The 27873-nt window shown below is 47.4% G+C and overlaps 1 long non-coding RNA gene across 1 annotated transcript; it reads right to left on the bottom strand.

Moving 5' to 3' along the window:
- Positions 1-10349: 10349 nt before the first annotated feature.
- On the bottom strand, positions 10350-10941 carry LOC115160230 (uncharacterized). The gene is made up of 2 exons (XR_003869043.1): positions 10801-10941; positions 10350-10559 (listed from the first exon to the last, which is right to left on the bottom strand). It is a non-coding gene; the product is annotated as an uncharacterized LOC115160230 (long non-coding RNA).
- Positions 10942-27873: the final 16932 nt, after the last annotated feature.

The raw sequence follows: 27873 nt of genomic DNA, 5'->3' as shown, positions 1-27873 counted from the left end.
TAGTGGTGCGTGTCCCCAGTCCTGTCCGGCCCATCCCGGCTCCCCGCACCAAGCCGGTGGTGCGTGTCCCCAGTCCAGTCCGGCCCGTCCCTGCTCCCCGCACCAGGTTGGTGGTGCGTGTCCCCAGGCCAGTCCGGCCCGTCCCTGCTCCCCGCACCAGGTTGGTGGTGCGTGTCCCCGGTCCTGTCCGGCCCGTCCCTGTTCCCCGCACCAGGCCCACGGCGCGTGTCCACAGTCCGGCACGGCCTGTGTCCGGTCCACCGGTGACCAGTCCTGTTCCGGTCGGCGGCTCCGCTCCGGAGCCTGAGCATGCCGCTCCACCGTGGTCCAGTCCGGGCCAGAGGGGTAGGGCTAGGGTGGAGGCAGGGGGAGAAACACGCCCGGGGCCAGAGCCTCCACCGAGGGTGAGGCGCCCACCCGGGTCCCCCCCCTAATAGACTTTAGGTTGGTGCGCCGGGAGTACGCACCGTTGGAGGGGGGGGTACTGTCACGCCCTGACCAGGGGAACTCTGCTATTTTTGGTCAGGGTGTGGTATTTCTATGGTTTATTTTCTATGTTTTGTTATAGCCTTTCTTTGTGGTTTATTTCTATGTTGGGCTCGGGGGTGATTTCCAATCAGACAGCTGTCGCTAGTTATGTCTGATTGGGAATCACATTTAAGTTCCTTTCCCCCCACGATGTTTGTGGGTTGTTGTCTCTTTGATTTTGAGCAGCTAACGTATCGGTATTTTCTTGATTTTGTGTACGTGTTTAATTCAGTGTAAGAATAAACATGTGTTCGCTCCCAGCTGCGTTTTGGTCCGCTTCCTCATCACCCGACGCCAATCGTTACAGAACAACCCACCAAACCAGGACCAAGCAGCAGAGGAACGAAGAGGAAGGATGGACATGGGCCGAGTTAAGGAGGAGCATTTCCAGGGCAATGGAAGAGTTTAGGGAGACCGAGAGGCATCCCCAAGAATTTTTTAGGGGGGGGGCACAAGGGCTGTTTGACGGGGCAGGAGCTGCCCGCCAGTCAACAGTCACCAGAGCTGCCCGCCAGTCAACAGTCGTCGGAGCTGCCCGCCAGTCAACAGTCGTCGGAGCTGCCCGCCAGTCAACAGTCGTCGGAGCTGCCCGCCAGTCAAGAGTCGTCGGAGCTGCCCGCCAGTCAACAGTCGTCGGAGCTGCCCGCCAGTCAACAGTCGTCGGAGCTGCCCGTCAGTCAACAGTCGTCGGAGCTGCCCGTCAGTCAACAGTCGTCGGAGCTGCCCGTCAGTCAATAGTTGTCGGAGCTGCCCGCCAGTCAACAGTCGCCGGAGTGGCCAGACTGCGCTGAACTGCCGGAGTGGCCAGACTGCACTGAACCGCCGGAGTGGCCAGACTGCGCTGAACCGCCGGAGTGGCCAGACTGCGCTGAACCGCCGGAGTGGCCAGACTGCGCTGAACTGCCGGAGTGGCCAGACTGCGCTGAACTGCCGGAGTGGCCAGACTGCCCTGAACTGCCGGAGTGGCCAGACTGCCCTGAACTGCCGGAGTGGCCAGACTGCGCTGAACTGCCGGAGTGGCCAGACTGCCCAGACTGTCCCGAGCTGCCAGACGTCCCCAGTCCAGTCCGGCCCGTCCCTGCTCCCCGCACCAAGCCAGTGGTGCGTGTCCCCAGTCCAGTCCGGCCCGTCCCTGCTCCCCGCACCAGGTTAGTGGTGCGTGTCCCCAGTCCTGTCCGCCCATTCCTACTCCCCGCACCAAGCCAGTGGTGCGTGTCCCCAGTCCAGTCCGGCCCGTCCCTGCTCCCCGCACCAAGCCAGTGGTGCGTGTCCCCAGTCCAGTCCGGCCCGTCCCTGCTCCCCGCACCAGGTTAGTGGTGCGTGTCCCCAGCCCTGTCCGGCCCATTCCTGCTCCCCGCACCAGGTTAGTGGTGCGTGTCCCCAGTCCTGTCCGGCCCATCCCGGCTCCCCGCACCAAGCCGGTGGTGCGTGTCCCCAGTCCAGTCCGGCCCGTCCCTGCTCCCCGCACCAGGTTGGTGGTGCGTGTCCCCAGGCCAGTCCGGCCCGTCCCTGCTCCCCGCACCAGGTTGGTGGTGCGTGTCCCCGGTCCTGTCCGGCCCGTCCCTGTTCCCCGCACCAGGCCCACGGCGCGTGTCCACAGTCCGGCACGGCCTGTGTCCGGTCCACCGGTGACCAGTCCTGTTCCGGTCGGCGGCTCCGCTCCGGAGCCTGAGCATGCCGCTCCACCGTGGTCCAGTCCGGGCCAGAGGGGTAGGGCTAGGGTGGAGGCAGGGGGAGAAACACGCCCGGGGCCAGAGCCTCCACCGAGGGTGAGGCGCCCACCCGGGTCCCCCCCCTAATAGACTTTAGGTTGGTGCGCCGGGAGTACGCACCGTTGGAGGGGGGGGTACTGTCACGCCCTGACCAGGGGAACTCTGCTATTTTTGGTCAGGGTGTGGTATTTCTATGGTTTATTTTCTATGTTTTGTTATAGCCTTTCTTTGTGGTTTATTTCTATGTTGGGCTCGGGGGTGATTTCCAATCAGACAGCTGTCGCTAGTTATGTCTGATTGGGAATCACATTTAAGTTCCTTTCCCCCCACGATGTTTGTGGGTTGTTGTCTCTTTGATTTTGAGCAGCTAACGTATCGGTATTTTCTTGATTTTGTGTACGTGTTTAATTCAGTGTAAGAATAAACATGTGTTCGCTCCCAGCTGCGTTTTGGTCCGCTTCCTCATCACCCGACGCCAATCGTTACAGAAGGATGCTTTGTTTCGAAAAATGAAGCCGATTCTAGATTTAATTTTGGATTGGAGATGCTTAATGTGAGTCTGGAAGGAGAGTTCACAGTCTAGCCAGACACCTAGGTATTTGTAGTTGTCCACATATTCTAAGTCAGAACCGTCCAGAGTAGTGATGCTGGACGGGCAGACAGGTGCAGACAGCGATCGGTTGAAGAGCATGCATTTAGTTTTACTTGCATTAAGAGCAGTTGGAGGCCACGGAAGGAGAGTTGTATGGCATTGAAGCTCATCTGGAGGTTAGTTAACACAGTGTCCAAAGAACCTACAGTACAAGTCAAAAGTTTGGACACACCTACTCATTTAAGGGTTTTCCTTTATTTTTACTATGTTCTACATTGTACAATAATAGTGAAGACATCAAAATGATGAAGTAACACATGTAGTAACTAACAAAGTGTTAAACAAATCAAAATATATTTTAGATTCTTCAAAGTAGCCACCCTTTGCCTTGATGACAAAAGTATGTGGACACCTGCTCGCCAAGCACCTCATTCCAAAAATCTACTGCCAATGTTTCTCTATGGAGATTGCATGGCTGTGTGCTCAATTGTATACACCTGTCAGCAACAGGTGTGGCTGAAATAGCCGAATCCACTCATTTGAAGGGGTGTCCACATACTTTTGTTTATATAAATAAAAGTATATATATGTATATATAGTGTATTTCTATAGTCATAGCCTACATATGATATAACTACTACTATCTACATTACAGCAGTAAGTTAAGAACATGTTGAGTGCTGGCTTGTCATTCTTGTTTAATAGCTACAGTATGATGTATCTCAACTAATGTTGCCTATAACGTGCTTGTCCTTCCTAATGCGATCCCAATGGAAGACTATTAGGGATTGTACTGTGATCTGTGAAAGGACCATCTCTCACTGCGACACAAACCTGATGATGCGCAAACATCTCCCCAGGGGATAACATCTCTCTCTCTCCCTCTTGTCTCCCCTCTTTTCTTGCTCTATTCCACATCATCCCATCACCCTCTCTTCTTCTCTCATCCCCTATTTCACTGTCTTCCCCTCTCATCCTTTCTCTTCTTCCCTTCCCCCTCTTCCGCTTGCTTCCTTTCTCCGTCTTTTCACCATTGAGAGGAGGTTGGAGGAGAGGGTATAAAAAGAGAGGAGGTGAGATGAGAGGAAGGGAGTAGAGGCAACATGGAGAGAGAGGGGGGGTGGAGGGATGGGGGGGGTGTAGGAGGGATGGAAAAGAGGATGGAAGAGGAAACGAGAAGAGGAATCTACCTCAGGCTGTCCAGTCTGCCTTTACAAACTCCAAGAACCACGGGAAGCTCTTATCTTAATGTATGACCTACAGGTAGAAAACTACTGCTGCAGTGTATGTGTGTGCACATGTATATGCTTTTGTTTGTGTGTGTGTGTGTGTGTGTGTGTGTGTGTGTGTGTGTGTGTGTGTGTGTGTGTGTGTGTGTGTGTGTGTGTGTGTGTGTGTGTGTATACACGTGTGTGTGCCCATCCATGCCAGTATGTGTGTGTGATTCCCCCAGGGTTTCCCAGTCAACACCACAATATAATCTGTGTGGGTGTAGAATAGTTAGTGTTGTCATGTGAAATGTAATACACTGAGGCAGGAGTGGGCGGGACACATCAGTCATCACATTAGATCTCTTCACTTGACCTTAAGGTGCGATGCTTCCTGTGTCAGGGAGCTAGACAGAAAGGGGGGAGACCATGGTTGCATCCCATATGGCACCCTAATATCTATGTAGTGCACTACTTTTGGTCAAAAGTAATGCACTACATAGGGAATAGGGTGCTATTTGGGACAGTCAATGGGAGGACTGTAGAGTCACTAAAACACATACAATTCCTACACAATTCCTGATGTAGATTCAGGTCATGATTTGTGCAACTACCAAAAGGTGGTGGTTGATGTGACAGTTTTACTTGTTTCTAAAAGCACATCAAACATGCTTCCAAGAGTGTCTACTTGACTTATGACAACACAACTATGATGTGGTTAGATCCTGTCACTCAACCTTACACTGAAGCCAACATAATCACATGCACGCATGCTCCTCCAACTATGTGTTTTGACATTTGTCCATGTCAATTCCACCTCAAAAGATGATTTGTACAACCCAAAGATGAGTTGACATGTACTGTTCATGCTATGTCATGTGGCCAACTTATCACTCACACAGATGTAGTGTTTTGAATCACTATTCCCTCAGTCACTCTAGTCCTCTTCGGTTTATTTTGAAGTAGTTTTGGAGCACATAGCCAAGGCTTCAGGTTTACTGCATGTAACATCTGTTGGCTGGATCAAACATGCAGAACTCCACAGTCATTTTACATTTACATTTTAGTCATTTAGCAGACGCTCTTATCCAGAGCGACTTACATTTCATACATTTTTTTTCTGGCCTGGCCCCCCGTGGGAATCGAACCCACAACCCTGGCATTGCAAACACCATGCTCTACCAAGTGAGCTACAGGGAAGGCCACTCCGACAGTCCACACCCAGGGAAATGTCTTCAGAAGTACTGCTGAGTAGCTACAGTTTAAGTCAGAAGTTTACATTCACCTTAGCCAAATACATTTAAAAACCTCTTAGTGCGGAGATCCCGCTAGCGGGATCAAATTTGACAACATCCTGTGAAATCGGAGCGCGCCAAATTCAAAATACAAAATCGTAATATTAAACATTCATGAAAATACAAGTGTCATACATTATTCTTTAGCTTAGAATCTTGGTAATCGAACTGCGTTGTCAGATTTCAAAAAGGCTTTACGGCGAAACCAGCACAGGCGTCACAAAATAACAAATAGCGATAAAATAAATCACTTACTTTTGAAGATCTTCCTCTGTTTGCAATCCCAAGGGTCCCAGCTACACAATGAATGGTCGTTTTGTTCGATAAAGTCCTTCTTTATATCCCAAAAATGCTGTTTAGTTGGCGCCATTGAATTCAATAATCCAGTCCTTCAACAAGGATTCCAAAAAGCTACCAGCAAAGTTCGTCCAAACGAGTCAAAAAATGTTTTTAAGTAATCCTCAGATTGTCTAATATCTAAATAAACTATAATATTTCAGACGGAGATTACTATGTTCAATAGCAAAGGAAAAGAACAAAGAGCGCGCCCACGTTCTCACGCGCAAAAAGACTACTTTTGCCCTGGCGCTCAACTTGGAAAGACTACAAATACTTCTTCATTTTTCTCCTGACAGAGCTGGTGTAACTGAGTCAGGTTCGTAGGCCTTCTTGCTCGCACATCCTTTTTCAGTTCTGCCCACAAATTTTCAATGGGATTGAGGTCAGGGCTTTGTGATGGCCACTCCAATACCTTGACTTTGTTGTCCTTAAGCCATTTTTCCACAACTTTGTAAGTATGCTTGGGGTCATTGTCCATTTGGAAGAACCATTTGCGACCAAGCTTTTAACTTCCTGACTGATGTCTGGAGATGTTGCTTCAATATATCCACATAATTTTCCCTCCTGATGATGCCATCTATTTTGTGAAATGCACCAGTCCCTCCTGCAGCAAAGAACCACCACAACATGATGCTGCCACCCCCATGCTTCACGGTTGGGATGGTGTTCTTCGGCTTGCAAGCATCCCCCTTTTTCCTCCAAACATAATGATGGTCATTATGGCCAAACAGTTCTATTTTTGTTTCATCAGAACCGAGGACATTTCTCCAAAAACTACGATCTTTGTCCCCATGTGCAGTTCCAAACTGTAGTCTGGCTTTTTTTAATGGTGTTTTTGGAGCAGTGGCTTCTTCCTTGCTGAGCGGCCTTTCATGTTATGTCAATATAGGACTCGTTTTACTGTGGATATAGATACTTTTGCACCTGTTTCCTCCAGCATCTTCACAAGGTCCTATGCTGTTGTTCTGGGATTGATTTGCACTTTTCACACCAAAGTATGTTCATCTCTAGGAGACAGAACGCATCTCCTTTCTGAGCAGTATGACGGCTGCATGGTCCCATGGTGTTTATACTTGGGTACTATTGTTTGTACAGATGAACGTGTGTCACGGTTGTCGTCAGTGAAGGAGGACCAAAACGCAGCAGGTAGGCTCATCTTGACGTTTATTTATTTTCAAAATGAACATACAAAAAATAACAAAATGAAATACGATCGACAAAAACAGTCTGGCTAGGCATAAGGCTAAGCACAGAACAATCTCCCACAAAATACAAGACAAACACACCCAACTAATATAGGACTTCCAATCAAAGGCAACACCAAACAGCTGCCTTCAATTGGAAGTCCAACCCCAATTAACTCAACATAGAAACACAGACTCACTAGACTAAACATAGAAATACATGAAAACCAAACAGTGCCCAAAAACCCCGGAATACTTATTCAAACATCCTTTTAACAAACACACCACCCTGAACCACATAAAACAAATACCCTCTGCCACGTCCTGACCAAACTACAATACTAATTAACCCTTATACTGGCCAGGACGTGACAGTACCCCCCTTAAAAGGTGCTAACCCCAGAAGCACCTCAAACAAAAAACAAAAAAACAACAACCCCAAACAACAAAACAAATTTCCCCTCTACTAAAAGGGAGGGAAGGGAGGGTGGCTGCCGTCAACGACGGCACTGTGCTACACCCCCCCTCCCCAACCCACCTATATCAGGAGGTGGCTCCGGTTCTGGCCGTTCCGGGCAGTCGGGCCACTCTGGCAGTTCGGGGCAGTCTGGCCAGTCTGGCAGCTCGGGGCAGTCTGGGCAGTCTGGCAGCTCGGGGCAGTCTGGGCAGTCTGGCAGCTCGGGGCATTCTGGCAGTTCGGGACAGTCTGGGCAGTCTGGCAGTTCGGGACAGTCTGGCCACTCCGGCAGTTCGGGACAGTCTGGCCACTCCGGCAGTTCGGGGCAGTCTGGCCACTCCGGCAGTTCGGGGCAGTCTGGCCACTCCGGCAGTTCGGGGCAGTCTGGCCACTCCGGCAGTTCGGGGCAGTCTGGCCACTCCGGCAGTTCGGGGCAGTCTGGCCACTCCGGCAGTTCGGGGCAGTCTGGCCACTCCGGCAGTTCAGCGCAGTCTGGCCACTCCGGCAGTTCAGCGCAGTCTGGCCACTCCGGCAGTTCAGCGCAGTCTGGCCACTCCGGCAGTTCAGCGCAGTCTGGCCACTCCGGCGACTGTTGACTGGCGGGCAGCTCTGACGACTGTTGACTGGCGGGCAGCTCTGACGACTGTTGACTGGCGGGCAGCTCTGACGACTGCTGACTGGCGGGCAGCTCCGACAACTGTTGACTGGCGGGCAGCTCTGAAGACTGTTGACTGGCGGGCAGCTCTGGTGACTGTTGACTGGCGGGCAGCTCTGGTGACTGTTGACTGGCGGGCAGCTCCTGCCCCGTCAAACAGCCCTTGTGCCCCCCCCCTAAAAAATTATTGGGGATGCCTCTCGGTCTCCCTAAACTCCTCCATCGCCCTGGAAATGCTCCTCCTGAGCTCTGCCCACGTCCATCCTTCCTCCTCGTTCCTCTGCTGCTTGGTCCTGGTGAGGTGGGAGATTCTGTCACGGTTGTCATCGGTGAAGGAGGACCAAAACGCAGCAGGTACGTGTAGGCTCATCTTGACGTTTATTTATTTTCAAAATGAACATACAAAAAATAACAAAATGAAATACGATCGACAAAAACAGTCTGGCTAGGCATAAGGCTAAGCACAGAACAATCTCCCACAAAATACAAGACAAACACACTCAACTAATATAGGACTTCCAATCAAAGGCAACACCAAGCAGCTGCCTTCAATTGGAAGCCCAACCCCAATTAACTCAACATAGAAACACACACACTAGACTAAACATAGAAATACATGAAAACCAAACAGTGCCCAAAAACCCCGGAATACTTATTCAAACACCCTTTTAACAAACACACCACCCTGAACCACATAAAACAAATACCCTCTGCCACGTCCTGACCAAACTACAATAACAATTAACCCTTATACTGGCCAGGACGTGACAACGTGGTACCTTCAGGCGTTTGGAAATTGCTCCCAAGGATGAACCAGAAATGTGGAGGTCTACAATTTCTTTCTGAGGTCTTGGTTGATTTCTTTTGATTTTCCCATGATGTCAATCAAAGAGGCACTGAGTTTGAAGGTAGGCCTTGAAATACATCCACAGGTACACCTCCAATTGACTCAAATTATATCAATTAGCCTATCAGAAGCTGCTAAAGCCATGACATCATTTTCTGGAATTTTCCAAGCTGTTTGAAAGCACAGTCAACTTAGTGTATGTAAACTTCTGACCCACTGGAATTGTGATACAGTGAATTATAAGTGAAATAATCTGTCTGTAAACAATTGTTGGAAAAATGACTTGTGTCATGCACAAAGTAGATCCTAACAACTTGCTAAAATTATAGTTTGATAACAAGAAATGTGTGGAGTGGTTGAAAAACGAGTTTTAATGACTCCAACCTAAGTGTATGTAAACTTCCGACTTCAACTGTATTTGCCCAGAAAGGAAAACTAAAGGAAGCAATGAGTGGAGATGTTACAGTTTTCCTACAGCCTTGATGGCTTTCATAAAGGCTTCATGTAGAATCCATGGGTTGAGTTGAAGGTTCATATTCTGTATAACAATAGCATTGGCTGTTCCATTGTGGTTCCAAAACTACTGTATATTAGGGAAGTCTATTGTTTCAACTCCTACAGTACTCCTTTGTAATTGTGTATTTTCAGTGTCTTAGTTGTTGTTATCCAGAAGGAGACACAGGTCACCTTGGTGGAGGGCTGTGGTGTCCCTTGCACTCCGTAATTTGTCATCTTCCATTATGGTGTTGGGTAATAGATGGATAGTGACTGATGATAATTGCCTTTTCTGTGAGCCCAAGGTGGGAGAGAAAGAGAGATAGAGAGTGTGGAGAGAGGGGGGTGAGAAAACAATGAGAGAAGAATGAGAGAGAGAGAGAGAGAGAGAGAGAGAATAAGAGAGGGAGAGAATGAGAGAGAGAATAAGAGAGGGAGAGAATGAGAGAGAGAATAAGAGAGGGAGAGAATGAGAGAGAGAATAAGAGGGGCTAGATAACAGAAGCCAGTGTTCTCTCTCTGTGCAGCTGGAGAGTGAAACACTTTACAGATCCCAAATCTGCTTCTCTCCTGTCTCATCTTTCCTTCTCATCCCTCTCGATATGAGCCTCTTCAGTCTATCAGTTGTTTGTCACCCTCTTTCTCCTTCTGTCACTTTTCTAAGTTATGTTCTTTCCCTTTCCACCTCCCTTTACCGCCCCCCCTCTTCCTCTCCCTCTGTGTGTCCATGTGTAACCAGTTGAATCATGTAATATGTGTTCCTGCATCTCTCTAATCAAATTTTTCTTATTAAAGGGATACTTCGGGATTTTCCCCAGAGTCAGATGATCAAGTATGAAGGGAAGAGGTAGTTTCGCGAGCCAATGGCAACTAGCGTTTGCGCAATGACTCAAAGTCCATAGACTTCCACTCATTATGCTAACTTGAGTTAGCAACTTCCTTCAAACTGCACGCAGAGACGTAATAATGGTATCCACGAGTTCATCTGACTCTGGAGAAGTAGATAAAATCCTGAAGTATCCCTTTAAGTCTGTGAATGGCTGTATGCGTGTGTGTGAGTGCTCATGCGCCTTAGGCACAGATCTAAAATCAGTTACATTACGTGTAGCCGCTGTCTGGATGTCGGGTTGCTATGCCAATGGTATGATTCTCCATCGTTGTCTTGGGAGAGAGTTTAGCGTGGTTGGCTGTAGAAGGTGAGGTACAGCAGTGGTGGCTTCAGAGCACCTCCCCTCTCTGTCTGGGGCCTGTTGAGAAATATAATGAGGCCTGTTATTGGGTATGTCAGCTCTAAACAGCACCCAACATGACACTGCACCCGTTTGAGCCGAAATGGACCCAGCCACGGTCACATGGATTTCTCAGTTGCTCCCCTATTCCTTGAAGTAGATAAAATCCTGAAGTATCCCTTTAAGTCTGTGAATGGCTGTATGCGTGTGTGTGAGTGCTCATGCGCCTTAGGCACAGATCTAAAATCAGTTACATTACGTGTAGCCGCTGTCTGGATGTCGGGTTGCTATGCCAATGGTATGATTCTCCATCGTTGTCTTGGGAGAGAGTTTAGCGTGGTTGGCTGTAGAAGGTGAGGTACAGCAGTGGTGGCTTCAGAGCACCTCCCCTCTCTGTCTGGGGCCTGTTGAGAAATATAATGAGGCCTGTTATTGGGTATGTCAGCTCTAAACAGCACCCAACATGACACTGCACCCGTTTGAGCCGAAATGGACCCAGCCACGGTCACATGGATTTCTCAGTTGCTCCCCTATTCCTTACAGTTCTAAGGGCTGTCAATGTAACTGCTTGGCAACATGACAGAGCACAGGGAATCTCCCCGCTGTTGTCATTTATAGGACATGGCTCCAAATCCAATGGTGCACTGCAGCCTTTTTGAGCCATAATGGACCAAGTGGTGGCTGTGCCCATCTTTCAGTAGCTCTGCCTGCCTTTCTGACTGAGCTGTGGGTAATGAAACCAGACAGCCATGGGGAGACTGGAGTGAATTGGGAATTATCAGATACAGGATGTATGACAGAAACAGACCATTAATCAAAGGCTTTTTTCCTTTAAGATCCAATGCAAATGTTCTCAATAGCAAAACATTTCTGGGTAACAATGAAGTACCTTACTGCAGTGTCTCCCAACCCTGGTCCTCCAGTACCCCCAACAGTACACATTTTTATAGTAACCCTGGAAAAAAACACCTGATTCAACTTGTTAACTAATCATCCAACCCTCAATGAGTTGAATGAGGTGTGTTTGTCCAGGACTACAAAGCAAATGTGTACTGTTGGGGGCAGACAAGGACCAGGGTTGGGAAACACTGCCTTACTGTGATTGTTTTAAATTAAAATGGTCAAAAATACACAAAAATAACTTCTTAGCAAAGAGCAATTTCTCAAGTCAGAATTTTGCTGGGACTGTCTGGGAGGCTGGCCAAAACTCCACCTATTTTCAAACAACTCTTACTCGAAAAACGCATAATCATAATTTTCACAGTATTATTCCAAACATGACCAAAAATATGTGGATACCTGCTCGTCGAAAATCTCATTCGAAAATCATGGAGTCGGTCCCCTCTTTGCTGCTATAACAGCCTCCACTCTTCTAGGAAGGTTTTCCGCTAGATGTTGGAACATTGCTTCAGGGACTTCCATTCAGCCACAAGAGCGTCACTGATGTTGGGCGATTAGGCCTGGCTCGCAGTCAGCGTTCCAATTCATCCAAAGGTGTTCGATGGGGTTGAGGTCAGGCTTCTGTACAGGCCAGTCGAGTTCTTATACACCGATCTCGACAAACCATTTCTGTATGGACCACGCTTTATGCATGGGGGCATTGTAATGCTGAAACAGGAAAGGGCCTTCCCCAAACTATTGCCACAAAGTTGGAAGCACAGAATCGTCTAGAATGTCATTGTACGTTGTGGCATTAAGATTAGCTGGAACCATAAAAAACAGCCCGAGACCATTATTTATCCTCCACCAAACTTTACAGTTGGCACTATGCATTGGGGCAGTTAGCGTTCTCTGGGCATCCACCAAACCCAGATTAGTCCTTCGGACTGCCAGATGGTGAAGCGTGATTCATCTCTCCAGAGAACACGTTTCCACTGCTCCAGAGTCCATGGCGGCGAGCTTTACACCACTCCAGCCGACGCTTGGCATTGCGCATGGTGACCTTAGGCTTGTGTGCGGCGGCTCGGCCATGGAAACCCATTTCATGAAGCTCCCGGTGAGAAGTTATTGTGCTGACGTTGCTTCCAGAGGCAGTTTGAAACTCGGTAGTGAATGCGTTTCAATTGAGGTCAGACCATTTTTACCCGCTCTGCTGTCCCGTTCTATGTGCTTTTGTGGCCTACCACTTCACGGTTGAGCCGTTGTTGCTCTTAGCAGTTTCCCCTTCACAATAACAGCACTTACAGTTGACTGGGGCAGCTCTAGCTGGGCAGAAATTTGACGAACTGACTTGATGGAAAGGTGGCATCCTATGACGGTGCCACGTTGATTGTCACTGAGCTCTTCAGTAAGGCCATTCTACTGCCAATGTTTGTCTATGGAGATTGCATCGATGTGTGCTCAATTTTACACACCTGTCAGCAACGGGTGTGGCTGAAATAGCCGAATCCAGTAACACACACACACACACACACTTATATATATATATACATATATATATATATATATATATATATATACACGTTTAGGAGCTCCACTTGTTGATAGTGGTGTGTAAATTCTCGATCCATAGAATATTACATTTTAGGGTAGTAAACTTGAAAACAGCATACTCACATCAAATAGGCCCAGGAACAACACAATATGATTTACTGTAGGCTGGAATTTCCAACATTTTGTATACAGACAGCAATACATTAGCTGGGTGTTAGGTCTATTTAGAGAACATGCAGTAGTACATTGCCAAAAAGAGGCAGAGAGAGAGAGATTAAGAACACTGGAAGCCCAGGGTTGATACTGTATATGGCTAGCAGCAGGATGTCAGCAGCTGTATGAGGTATTGACCACTCCTCAGTCCTCACTGAGACTCACACCTGATTTCCACACTGAGACAGATGGGTGGCGGTGGAGGGGGGAGACATGGTGGGGGAGGAGCGTGGTGGTGGTGGGGGGACTGAGGAGAAGGTGCATGAGGAGACAGAGCAGCTGCAGGGGTGATGATAGATAGGGTGTAAACAGTGCCGTAGTGATGTACAATATTAATCTTCAGAGAGAAATGAAGGCGAGAGAGAGAGGTGAAAGAAGGAGAGGGAAGAGGAGAGAGCTGTTGTCATCAATTAGCTCCATTTCCTGCTCAGGAAGTGAGTCAGAGTGTGTGTATCTTATCAGATTGAAGAGCAGAGAGCAGTCAGTGTGTGTTCGTGTGAGCATACATGCATGGGTGTGCAACCTGTAGAGAGCTCTCTGGAAAGGTGCAGTCATCCTGACGTGACTAATCTGATTACGTTGCTAATCCAGCTCTTCTAACACAGCCCAATCGCCACACGCACGCACGCACGCACACACACACACACACACACGCACACACACACACACCATGCCACTCCCGCTCTTCATAACAGCCTCCTTGACCTGGCATTGCTAAATTGTCATAAGGCAGACAGACAGAAAGAAAAGGTATGAGACAAACAGACAGACAGAGAGGAGAGAGATAGGAAAAAGAGTCTACTGTCATATTTAGCTCCTGGCATTGATCAATCGCTACCGACGAGTATCGAGGTGACTTTAACCTCAATGTTGTCATGGCGACTGTGTGTGTGTGTGTGCATGTGTGCTTCCGTGTGTTTTTGGTTGAGTCATCTCCCAAGGTGCTCTAATAAGAATAATGGCGGTCGTTATGATCATCAACATCTTATTCGTCATAGTCAGTGAAATAATGCCTTGTAAAGAGCATTAGGGACAGGTGTCATGTCAGATAAATGTTATATGTGAGGATGGGAGGTGAGTCTTCAGGTCAGAGCAGGTGAACTAGAGGAGATCAGAAGAGGAAGCCACATTAAAATAGTGAGATTTTCCAATGGAATTCCCTCTGTAGGGTCAAGTTGTGTGTCTATCTCCTGTGGTGAGACGTGACCCAACATGGTCCCTGTGCGTCGTGAGTGGAGTGGGTGGGAGGATCCACCCTGCAGGAATCACAAGATGGGAATTGCAGAGCGTGTTTAATTTTCCGCCATGTGTGCCATTATGCGTCACGCCTCCACTCCCTCTCATTTCCTCTCCTCACCCTTTCTCCGTATTGCTCGGAGGAAAAATCCTCAGTGATATGCAAATCAGCTCTGATCACCACGTCGCTGTGTAATAACGGCCCGGAGAGAGAGAGGGGAGGAGAGAAAGAGGGAGTCCCCTCTCACAGAGAATTTCCCTCTCCCTATTTCCCTCTCTCTCCTGCTCTGACATCCTTTCACAGAGAATCCTCTCTAACACCTTATCAAACTCATTCTCTTTCCACAGGGAAATGGACTGTTCATTATCACAGTGCAATGAAAGAATATCCCTCTTTCTGTCAATTCCCTATCCCCTATCCCCCGCTCTCCTTCTCCGAGATCCTGTTTATCTTTCTCACTGTGCTATTCATAAATCATTAGGATTTCCCGCATTTATCTACTACCATGTGTGACTGAATTATGAATACTCTGTATCCCAGTGTAACCGATGTGAAATGGCTAGTAGTTAGCGGTGGTGCGCGCTAATAGAGTTTCAATCAGTGACGTCACTCTCTGAGACTTGAAGTAGGGTTTCCCCTTGCGTTGCAAGGGCCGCGGCTTTTGTGGCGCGATGGGTAACGATGCTTCGTGGGTGTCAGTTGTTGATGTGTGCAAGGGTCCCTGGTTCGAGCCTGGGTTGGGGCGAAGAGAGGGACGGAACCTACACTGTTACACCAGTCTATACTACTGACAGAATGAAAGACATTCATAGTATAACAGATTCTAACTACTACTGTGTATGAGTAAAGCTTTCTACGCTGTTACCACACCACAAGTCTACTAACTAACAGATCATTAGTCAATTAGCAAACCAAGTGAACATAATCAAACAGGGTTGTAGAGGGGCTTATTTTACCATGTCTGTCTCGAGGAAGGCAGAAGTAAACAGTCACCTCTTACAGCAGGTCTGGTTTCAAGGCCTCCCTAATCTAGTTTCAAGGCCTCCTTATAGCCTGCCACAGTCACCACTGGTCCATCATTGTCACACACAATTACTGCACATCAAGACAGAAAAACACACACTGTCAGACACTGCTGTCAGGAACAATAGGAGACGCAGAAAAACACTCAGAAAAAGTGTCAGACCAACTTGTTTGGCTGCTCAAATTGGAAGTTAAGCACTTTGTTGAAGTGATGTGAGCTTGAATGAAAGTGTGCAATTGAAGATAATTAAAGGCACCCAAATTACAAAATGACACATTGGTTTCCTTACCCTGTAAGCAGTCTATGGACAAGATATAACAACAATCCATGCTATGGTTTAGTTTTTCTGGCACTGTTTCCACATGCTAAATGTTTGCATTTTTTGCACAAATCCCATTCAAATCATGGGACCGATATTAGCACTTTTTGTGCATCATGTCCTTCCTTGTCCATAGACTGCTTACATGGTAAGGTAACCAATATGTCAGTTCATAATTTGGGTGAACTATTGCTGTAAGGAGAAAAACAAAACATCTAAATTAGTTACATCGGTCAGGATGTCAGCTAAGGATGAGTGAGGGAAAGAAAGCGATTGTATTGTGCATGCGTCTGTGCACACTGTGTCACGTCCTGACCCTAGTAAGATGTCATTTTCTATAGTAGAGTAGGTCAGGGTGTGACGGGGGTCTTTTGGGTTGTTCTATGTTTTCTATTTCTATGTTTAAGTTGTAGTTTTTCTATTTCTATGTTGAGGTTGATCTCTAATTGGAGGCAGCTGATCCTTGTTGCCTCTGATTGGAGATCATATTTAAGTAGGGGTTTTTCTTCCTGGGTTTTGTGGGTAGTTGTTTTCTGTTTAGTGTATGTCACCTGACGGAACTGTTGTCGGTCGTTTTGTTGTTTTGTTAGAAAGTATATTCATTAAAAGTAAATATGAGCACTCTACACACTGCGCCTTGGTCTCCTTTAGACGACCCACGTTACAGAACTACCCACCACAACTGGAACAAGCAACATGCTGGGGAGAAAATGGATACCTGGTCTCTGAAGGAGAGGCTAGAGAGGGTAAACTGGACTTGGGGCCAAGTAATAGACAGATATAGAAGCCTGCCAGGGAGGCACGAGATGCTACAGAAACCAAATACTTTTTTTTGGGGGGGGGGGCACATGGAGCAGTCGGCGGAGCCAAGGAGTAAACCAGAGACAATCCGGGAGAAGAAAGAAAATTTGGAGAAGGGAGAAATGGGAGAGTTATTGAGTTGGTGGAGGACGCACGTGTTTTTCCCAAAGGAACGTGTCATCAGTTTGGTGCCACCTGAGTCAGCTCCCCGTACTCATCCTGAGAAGTGTGTGGAAGTTCCGGAACAAGTGTTACCGGCGATACACACCAGGTCTCCAGTAAGTCTCAACAGCCCAGTATGTCCTGTGCCTGCTCCTCGCACTCGACCTGAGGTGCGTGTCATCAGCCCGGTGCCACCTGTACCGGTCGCACGCATCAGACCTCCGGTGCGCCTCCACAGCCCAGTACGTCCTGTGCCTGCTCCTCACACTCTCCCTCCAGTGCGCTTCCACAGCCCAATACGTCCTGTGCCTCCTCCCCGCACTCGACCTGAGGTGCGTGTTACCAGTCTGGCGCCACATATGCCAGTCCCATGAATCAGACCTCCAGTGCACATCCCCAGTCCGGAGCCTCCGGCGACGCTCCGCAGCCCGGAGCCTTCAACGGCGGCCTGCAGCCCAGAACCTCCAGCAATGATCTACTGTCCGGTTCCTTCGACGACTATCCACAGTCAGGTGGTAATAAAGTAGAAGGATCAGCGGGTGGAGCGGGGAGTACGCCCAGAACAGGAGCCACCTCCTATGCTGGAGGTTAAGGTTATGTGGACTGCATTTGAGCCGCAATAGTCAAGTATCACCCTCCCTTTTGTTTTGTGGTTTCTTTTGTTTTGTTGCATTCGGGGTCTGCACCTTTGGGGGGGGGGGGGGGGGGGTACTGTCACGTCCTGACCCTAGTAATATGTCATTTTCTATAGTAGAGTAGGTCTGGGCGTGACAGGGGGTGTTTTGGGTTGTTCTATGTTTTATATTTCTATGTTGGGGTTGTTTGGGTTGATCTCTAATTGGAGGCAGCTGATCCTCATTGCCTCTGATTGGAGATCATATTTAAGTAGGTGTTTTTCTTCCTGGGTTTTGTGGGTAGTTGTTTTCTGTTTAGTGTATGTTACCTGACGGAACTGTTGTCGGTTGTTTTGTTAGAAAATATATTCATTAAAAGTAAATATGAGCACTCTACACGCTGCGCCTTGGTCTCCTTTAGACGACCCACGTTACACACTGTGTGTGTGTATATATTGTGTGTCATACTGTGTGTATCAGGGCCTCTCTCTTCTCTCTGTCTGAGACACTGTTAGTTAACCAGTTATTTTAGTAATCCAACCACTATACATCCATGTTAGTCTACGAAGTCAGAAAGCAGGTAGGGGAGAGTGGGGTAAGTTCAAGCAAAAGGTTAGTTGAGCCACCCCTTGCTTCTAGGAAACCATACATAAAATGAATCATGTGACTAAATATTTAGGACGAGGTCATTTCATGGAGTCTGTGAAGGAAGAAACCACATGGAAAAAGTGGTAAGCAAAAAACAGATTTTCACAAAGTAAAATTATATACACCAGGAACGCACAATCCCTCCATCAGTGCTCAGACTGTCCACAATAGGCTAAGAGAGGCTGGACTGAGGGCTTGTAGGTCTGTTGTAAGGCAGGTCCTCACCAGACGTCACTGGCAACAACGTTGCCTATGGGCACAAACCCACCGTCGCTGGACCAGACAGGACTGGCAAAAAGTGCTCTTCACTGACGAGTCACGGTGTTGTCTCACCAGGGATGATGGTCGGATTCGCACTTATTGTCAAAGGAATTAGCGTTACACCGAGGCCTGTACTCTGAAGCAGGATCAATTTGGAGGCGGAGGGTCCGTCATGGTCTGGGGCGGTGTGTCACAACATCAACAGACTGCCTGCAAAGACAACAAACTCAATCTCAATGCTGTGCATTACAGGGAAGACATCCTCCTCCCTCATGTGGCACCCTTCTTGCAGGCTCATCCTGACATTACCCTCCAGCGTGACAATGCCACCAGCCATACTGCTCGTTCTGTGCATGATTTCCCGCAAGACAGGAATGTCAGTGTTCTGCCATGGCCAGTGAAGAGCCTGGATCTCACTCCCATTGAGCACACCTAGGACCTGTTGAATCGGAGGGTGGGAGCTAGGGCAATTGCCCCCCCAAAAATGTCCGGGAACTTGCAGGTGCTTTGGTGGAAGAGTGGGGTAACATCTCACAGCAAGAACTGGCAAATCTGGTGCAGTCCATGAGGAGGAGATGCACTGCAGTATTTAATGCAGCTGGTGGCCACACCAGATACTGCCTGTTACTTTTGATTTTGACCCCCCTTTGTTCAGGGACACATTATTCCATTTCTGTTAGTCACATGTCTGTGGAACTTGTTCAGTTTATGCCTCAGTTGTTGAGTCTTATTTTCATACAAATATTTACACATGTTAAGTTTTCTGAAAATAAATGCAGTTGACAGTGAGAGGACGTTTTTTTGTTGTTTCTGAGTGTAGGTCCTGGATGGCAGGAAGCTTGGCCCCAGTGATGTATTGGGCCATATGCACTACCCTCTGTAGCGCCTTACGGTTGGATGGGAAGCAGTTGCCATACCAGGCGGTGATGCAACCGGTCAGGATGCTCTCGGTGGTGCAGCTGTAAAACTTTTTGAGGATCTGGGGACCCATGCCAAATCTTTCAGTCTCCTGAGGGGGTTAAGATTTTGTCATGCCCTCTTCACGACTGTCTTGGTGTGTTTGGACCATGGTAGTTTGTTGGTGATGTGGACACCAAGGAACTTGAAACTCTCGACCCGCTCCACTACAGCCCCATCAATGTTAATGTTCATCCCTCCTTAATGTTCAGCCCTCCTTTTCCTGTAGTCCACGACCATCTCCTTTGTCTTGCTCACATTGAGGGAGAGGTTGTTGTCCTCCTCCCTATAGGTTGCCTCATCGTTGTCGGTGATTAAGCCTACCACTGTTGTGTCATCACCAAACTTAATGGTGTTGGAGTCGTGCCTAGCCACGCAGTTGTGGGTGAACAGGGAGTACAGGAGGGGACTTAGCATGAACCCCTGAGGGGCCCTGGTGTTAAGGATCAGCGTGGCAGATGTGTTGTTGCCTACACTTACTACCTAAGGGGGGCAGCTCGTCAGGAAGTCCAGGATCCAGTTGCAGAGGATGAGGTTTACTCCCAGGGGCCTTAGCTTAGTGATGAACTTTGTGGGCACTATGGTGTTGAACACTGAGCTGTAATCAATGAACAGCATTCACACATAGGTGTTCCTTTTGTCCAGGTGGGAAAGGGCAGTGTGGAATGCGATTGATATTGCGTCATCTGTGGATCTGTTGGGGCAGTATGCGAATTGGAGTGGGTCTAGGGTTTCCGGGATGATGGTGTTGATGTGACCAATGACCAGCCTTTCAAAGCACTTCATGGCTACCGACGTTAGTCCTACGGGGCGCTAATCATTTAGGCAGGTTACCTTCACTTTTTTGGGCACTATTGTGGTCTGCTTGAAACATGGGTGAAAATGTCCTCGAAGACACTTGCCAGTTGGTCCGGGCATGCTCGGATTACACGCCCTGGTAATCCATCTGGTCCCATGGCCTTGTGAATGGTTTTTTTATTTTTTTATTATTATATATATATATATTTATTTATTTTTTATTTTAGGTGTGGATCAGCTTAATATTGCGGAAAGAATATTGCTTCCATGAATGTAATTGTCTGCATCATTTCCAATCCCCCATTTATTTTTTTGGTAAATATATATATCCATACACGCATGCATACTTTTTAATTCCATGCTGTCACAGTCACTAGCCCATTCAAGCTTAACATCCTTATCATTTATCGCCCTCCAGGTTCCCTTGGAGAGTTCATCAATGAGCTTGACGCCTTGATAAGTTCCTTTCCTGAAGATGGCTTACCCCTCACAGTTCTGGGTGACTTTAACCTCCCTACGTCTACCTTTGACTCATTTCTCTCTGCTTCCTTCTTTCCACTCCTCTCCTCTTTTAACCTCACCCTCTCACCGTCCCCCCTACTCACAAGGCAGGCAATACGCTTGCCCTCATCTTTACTAGATGCTGTTCTTCTACTAATCTCACTGCAACTCCCCTCCAAGTCTCCGACCACTACCTTGTATCCTTTTCCCTCTCGCTCTCCTCCAACACTACTTACTCTGGCCCGACTCAGATGGTATTGCGCCGTCACAACCTTCGCTCTCTCTCTCCCGCTACTCTCTCCTCTTCCATCCTATCATCTCTTCCCTCTGCTCAATCCTTTGACTCTCTATGTCCCCTATTCTCCCGGCCAGCTCGGTCCTCCCATCCTGCTCCGTGGCTTGACGACTCATTGCAAGCTCACAGAACAGGGCTCTGGGCAGCCGAGCGGAAATGGAGGAAAACTAGCCTCCCTGCGGACCTGGCATCTTTTCACTCCCTCCTCTCTACATTTTCTTCCTCTATTTCTGCTGCTAAAGCCACTTTCTACCACTCTAAATTCCAAGCATCTGCCTCTAACCCTAGGAAGCTCTTTGCCACCTTCTCCTCCCTCCTGAATCCTCCCCCCCTCTCTGCGGATGACTTCATCAACCATTTTGAAAAGAAGGTTGACAACATCCGATCCTCGTTTGTGAAGTCAAACGACACCGCTGGTCCTGCTCACATTGCCCTACCCTATGCTTTGACCTTTTTCTCCCCTCTCTCTCCAGATGAAATCTTGCGACTTGTGACGGCCGGCCGCCCAACAACCTGCCCGCTTGACTCTATCCCCTCCTCTCTTTTCCAGACCATTTCCGGAGACCTTCTCCCTTACCTCACCTCACCTCGCTCATCAACTCATCCTTGACCGCTGGCTACGTCCCTTCCGTCTTCAAGAGAGCGAGAGTTGCACCCCTTCTCAAAAAACCTATACTCCTCCGATGTCAACAACTACAGACCGGTATCCCTTCTTTCTTTTCTCTCCAAAACTCTTGAGCGTGCCATCCTTGGCCAGCTCTCTTGCTATCTCTCTCAGAATGACCTTCTTCATCCAAATCAGTCAGGTTTCAAGACTGGTTATTCAACTGAGACTACTCTTCTCTGTGTCATGGAGGCTCTCCGCACTGCTAAAGCTAACTCTCTCTCCTCTGCTCTCATCCTTCTAGACCTATCTGCTGCCTTTGATACTGTGAACCATCAGATCCTCCTCTCCACCCTCTCTGAGTTGGGCATCTCCGGCGCGGCTCACTCTTGGATTGCGTCCTACCTGACAGGTCGCTCCTACCAGGTGGCGTGGCGAGAATCTGTCTCCTCACCACGTGCTCTCACCACTGGTGTCCCCCAGGGCTCAGTTCTAGGCCCTCTCCCATTCTCACTATACACCAAGTCACTTGGCTCTGTCATATCCTCACATGGTCTCTCCTATCATTGCTACACAGACGACACACAATTAATATTCTCCTTTCCCCCTTCTGATAACCAGGTGGCGAATCGCATCTCTGCATGTCTGGCAGACATATCAGTGTGGATGACGGATCACCACCTCAAGCTGAACCTCGGCAAGACGGAGCTGCTCTTCCTCCCAGGGAAGGACTGCCCGTTCCATGATCTCGCCATCATGGTTGACAACTCCATTGTGTCCTCCTCCCAGAGTGCTAAGAGCCTTGGCGTGACCCTGGACAACACCCTGTTGTTCTCCGCTGACATCAAGGCGGTGACCCGATCCTGTAGGTTCATGCTCTACAACATTCGCAGAGTACAACCCTGCCTTACACAGGAAGCGGCGCAGGTCCTAATCCAGGCACTTGTCATCTCCCGTCTGGATTACTGCAACTCGCTGTTGGCTGGGCTCCCTGCCTGTGTCATTAAACCCCTACAACTCATCCAGAATGCTGCAGCCCGTCTGGTGTTCAACCTTCCGAAGTTCTCTCACGTCACCCCGCTCCTCCGCACACTCCACTGGCTTCCAGTTGAAGCTCACATATGCTACAAGACCATGATGCTTGTGCCTACGGAGCTGTGAGGGGAACGGCACCTCCGTACCTTCAGGCTCTGATCAGTCCCTACACCCAAACAAGGGCACTGCATTCATCCACCTCTGGCCTGCTGGCCCCCCTACCTCTGCAGAAGCACAGTTCCCACTCAGCCCAGTCAAAACTGTTCGCTGCTCTGGCACCCCAATGGTGGAACAAGCTCCCTCACGATGCCAGGACAGCGGAGTCTATCACCACCTTACGGAGAGACCTGAAACCCCACCTCTTTAAGGAATACCTGGGATAGGATAAAGTAATCCTTCTATATTCACATGGAAAAGTAATCCTTTAATATTCACATGGAAAAGTCCACAGGCCCACTCTAAAAGGCTTTCGGAGCCATCATCGACTCAGTGGGTTTTGTCCAACATGGCTCCGGACCTACTCACTGCCACAGTGATACTCTGGACCTAGTTTTGTCCCGTGGAATAAATGTTGTGGATCTTAATGTTTTTCCTCATAATCCTGGACTATTGGACCACCATTTTATTACGCTTGCAATCACAACAAATAATCGGCTCAGACCCCAACCAAGGATCATCAAAAGCCGTGCTATAAATCTTTCGGACAACCCAAAGATTCCTAGATGCCCTTCCAGACTCCCTCCACCTACCCAAGGATGTCAGAGTACAAAATCAGTTAACACCTAACTAAGGAACTCAATTTAACCTTGCATAATACCCTAGATGTAGACGCACCCCTAAAAACAAAAAACATTTGTCATAAGAAACTAGCTCACTCGTATACAGAAAATACCCGAGCTCTGAAGCAAGCTTCCAGAAAATTGGAACGGAAATGGCGCTACACCAATCTGTAAGTCTTCCGACTAGCTTGGAAGACAGTATCGAAGAGTCCTCACTGCTGCTCCATCATCCTATTTTTTCAAACTTAATTGAGGAAAATAAGAACAATCCAAAATGTATTTTTGATACTGTCACAAAGCTAACTAAAAAGCAGCATTCCCCAAGAGAGGATAGCTTTCACTTCAGCAGTGATAAATTCATGAACTTCTTTGACGAAAAGATCATGATCATTAGAAAGCAAATTACAGACTCCTCTTTAAATCTGCGTATTACTCCAAAGCTCAGTTGTCCTGAGTCTGCACAACTCTGCCAGGACCTAGGATCAAGGGAGATACTCAAGTTTTTTAATACTATATCTCTTGACACATTGATGAAAATAATCATGGCCTCTAAACCTTCAAGCTTGTGGTTCGAGTCCCATACAGAAATAGTTTGTTTCGAGATCGGTGTGGAAGAACTTGACTAGCCTGCAGAGAACCCGGACCTCCAGCCTATCAAACACCTTTGGGATGAATTGGAACCTGACTGCGAGCCAGGCCTAATTGCCCAACATCTGTGTCCGACCTCACTAATGCTCTTGTGGCTGAATGGAAGCAAGTCCCCGCAGCAATCCAGTGGAAAGCCTTCCCAGAAGAGATCAGGCCGTTATAGCAGCAAAGGGGGACCCACTTCATATTAATGGCGACGATTTTGGAATGAGATGTTTGACAAGCAGGTGTCCTCATTCTTTTGGTATTGTAGTGTATCTCCTCCCCTGTATGTGTTGCCATATTATATCATCAACCACTGCAGTCTCTCTTACATCCACTCTGTAGTCACATCATACACACAGGTATTGCTTCCCTTACCGCAGGTCACATGTCCCCATCAGTGTTATATCAGACACCGCAGTCTCTCCCTTACGTTAACGCAGCACCTCCTAAGTCATTACTACAGCAGCTCTCTCTCTGCCTGTCAGCTCCTCCATTAAGCATAATAGTCATCTACTGGGTTATGGTTTATGCTAATCATACGACTCTGCAGATAGCTCTAAATATGGATAAGTATAGCTACTAGAGGAGGAATGGCCACGCTTCATGTACAAGCCGTTTTACAGGCTAGAGATGTGATATCTGTGATCAGTTACCCGGCCCAGTATTTGTTGTTTCCATGAATTCATCAGAATAATACCATTTCTTCTTTCCCCCTGTAAAGTCAACTGACTTTCTTCTTTAAGTATACAATTAAATATGTTATCTTATAAAATATCTATTTTTAAACAATAAGGCCAGAAGGGGTGTAGTATATGGCCAATATGTCACGGCTAAGGGCTGTTTCTTAGACATGACTCAACGCAGAGAGCCCCAGAATACAGCCCTTAGACGTGGTATATTGACAATATACCACAAACCCAGAGGTGCCTTATTGCTATTATAAACTGGTTACCAACGTAATTAGAGCAGTAAAAATGAATGTTTAGTCATAACCGTGGCATACGGTCTGATATACCAGGGCTGTCAGCCAATCAGCATTCAGGGCTCAAACTACCCAGTTTATAAAGTAGAATAATTGACTATTCAACTTTGACTATACAACTGTTTAGGTCCTGAATCTTGGCTGTGTCTCTGTGTCCTGGTCTGTGTGTGTCCTCCTGCCCCAGGCCCAGGGTGGCAGGTTGGCTGAGCACCACTACAGGCTAGAGAGGAGTGTGTGGGCCGGATGGCAGGGCACGGTGGAGGCAGAGGGTGGAAAGGGAGAACCATAACAAGGCAGAACAGATCTGTCTACAGCTGGCTGAGGTTTTTACATCATGTGTGTACAGTAAGTGTGTGTGTGTGTGTGTGTGTGTGTGTGTGTGTGTGTGTGTGTGTGTGTGTGTGTGTGTGTGTGTGTGTGTGTGTGTGTGTGTGTGTGTGTGTGTGTGTGTGTGTGTGTGTGTGTTAGACACGAACGCGTTAACCGAGTGAGTGAATCCCCAGAACATGGCAATCATCTGTGTGAGTCGTCTTTGCTGGATAGCTTAAAGGTCCAGAGAAAAGAGACAAAAACGGATGCGTTGTAGACAGGTGCATCAGCAAGCCTCGTAAATATAAAACACATTTTTTTATTTTGTCAATTAGTGGTTCAAAACCAAGAGGGGAACGTGCAAGTGCCTGCAGTGCTTTTGCAAAAAGAGAGGGAGAGATAAATAAAGTGAGAAAGTGATTGGGGGGATGGGGCAGAGAGAGGACAGCGCAGCAGTGTAGCCTAGTGGTTGTTCATTAATGTACACCACTACTGTTACTAGGAAAACCTGTCACTCTACAACAGCCTTACTCAATATATGTACCGCGGGCAGGATCCAGAACGGGCTCAATACGGGCCGCGGGTCCCGACTAAATTCGTCCGAGATTTGATTACTGGTATCATATGAACACACATAAGCAGGGACGGACTGGGACAAGAAATCCGACCTGGCATTTCTAACACACTGGCCAATTTCTTCCCTTGAGGACCCTATTATTGGCTAGATCATCATTACACCAAAAACCCAAGCTAGACAGACCCACTAGGCTAAAAATGGACTAACCCATCTAACATTTCCCAAAATTCCAGATGACAAGTCCGCCCCTGCAAATAGAAAATGTGTAGAATTGGAATAAATTTGCTTTAAAAACTGCTAAAATGTTCCCTTCACGCCATGGCATACTGTGTAGAACTGCAGGAAATTGCACATTTTTCTCTCTGCCAACAAGAGGGGTGTGAACAGTTTGGGGTCGCATGGTGGGGGTTTGTTACAACGCCGATAAATGACAACATCCATCTGGACCTTTGTCACTTAGGAAATTTGTGTGACCGGACCTTCTCAAATAGTGTTTGAGTACCGCTGCTCTATATGATACAAAAGAAGAAACGAGAAAAGTCCCTGCAACCACTCTGTCCCTGTTCTCATGGTGTAATATTTTTTCTAGGCTCATATACTCACCTCTGTATTGTGTACATATACTAGTCTTATTGTGATGCTGTCACTAATAGAGACATATTCAGTGGAAGACTATTGGCTTTAATATCCACCATTCACAATGGACGTATGCTGCATGAGCGTAATATACACACTTCAGTCAGCACAGACATTAGATTATAACTAACACATAACATTTGCACAACAAATTCAAACACATACATTCTAAACAGCAGGTCACAGTACACACAGCCTAGCCCTAGACACTTGCAGTATATATGTACATGTAAGAATACACATGTTATACAAAATATCTATGTACTGACATTTTTTATACAGTACGGTTTCTGCAAATGTAACTGCCACTGAGTTATTTGAATTCTGTGATAACAGCATCCAAATCCAAACGTTTACAAACACAAATGTTTATAGCTCACTTAGAAGTGAGGCTTTAAAAATCAGAGCCTGACAATAGAAAACTCAGAGACTGACAAGAGAGATGATCAGAGGGGCAGAGTTTTTACCATCATTATTTTTGTAAGGTTCGGAAGTATGGATAGAGTTTCTCAGTGAAGGTGCAACCAGTGAAAGAGTAGATACGAGACCTGGCCTCTACATCATAAAAGGAGACTTGACTCTCCTCATAATCCACAAATACCCCCACCTTCTGAGGCTTCTCTCTCAGGGAGAGGCAGACAGGAGAAGAGGTATTGGCCTGGTACTGATACCTATTCCTCAGCCACACACACCAGTATCCATTCTGAGGGCTCAGTGTAATGTAACCCTTCCTGTTGCTAGACTCTCTGGTCACTCCTAAATCCCAATCAGTCTTCCCCTTGACCTGCACCTCATAGTAGAATTCCCCTGAGGAGAAGCCCTTCTTTCCAAGGATACCGGTACATAAGGAAAATCTATTTGGGTTGTCAGGGAGATTCTGTCTTCTGTCTACATGTCTCACTTGTTTCCTATCCTCAGACAGGCTGAGACCGGGATGTGCTGTATCAGGGTCCAGAGTCACATCCACTGCATACTGCTGAATTCTCTTCATTTCAGTATCATACATCAACTTCTTCACTTCTGTCGTGTCTTTGGGCACCATTAACTGAAGACATGTTTATCAAAATAACTCCCTGTAATTATTATTACGCGATTAAACTGATTAATCATTTAACTGTAATTAACTAGGAGATCGGGGCACCAAGGAAATATTCAGATTACAAAGTTATAATTTTCCTAATATAACTTTCCTATATTATAACATTATATATTATATTATATTATAGTATAGACCGAATCTCTTCTGGTTTAAATGTTGTATTTTACCTCGCGTCAGTCTCATTCCAAACGTTGTAAATTGTTGTATCTGCACGAACCCAGTCTTTACTCAAAGTCATCCATACATCAGTTGTCTTAAAATCATGTATTTACTAAACTAAGTAATTCACAGAAAGCATACAAACAGTAGGTATCATTACAAAGAAATGGTAGAGGAATGTGCCTAATGGGCTAAACCGGCATGGCGGCTTGTTAAACAAAGGGTGGTGGGGGTCAGCTGAGAAGACACTACAGAG

The sequence above is a fragment of the Salmo trutta genome, chromosome 23 (genome assembly GCF_901001165.1).
Source record: "Salmo trutta chromosome 23, fSalTru1.1, whole genome shotgun sequence".
NCBI lineage: Eukaryota > Metazoa > Chordata > Actinopteri > Salmoniformes > Salmonidae > Salmo > Salmo trutta.
This window is presented reverse-complemented; position numbering and strand designations above follow the sequence as displayed.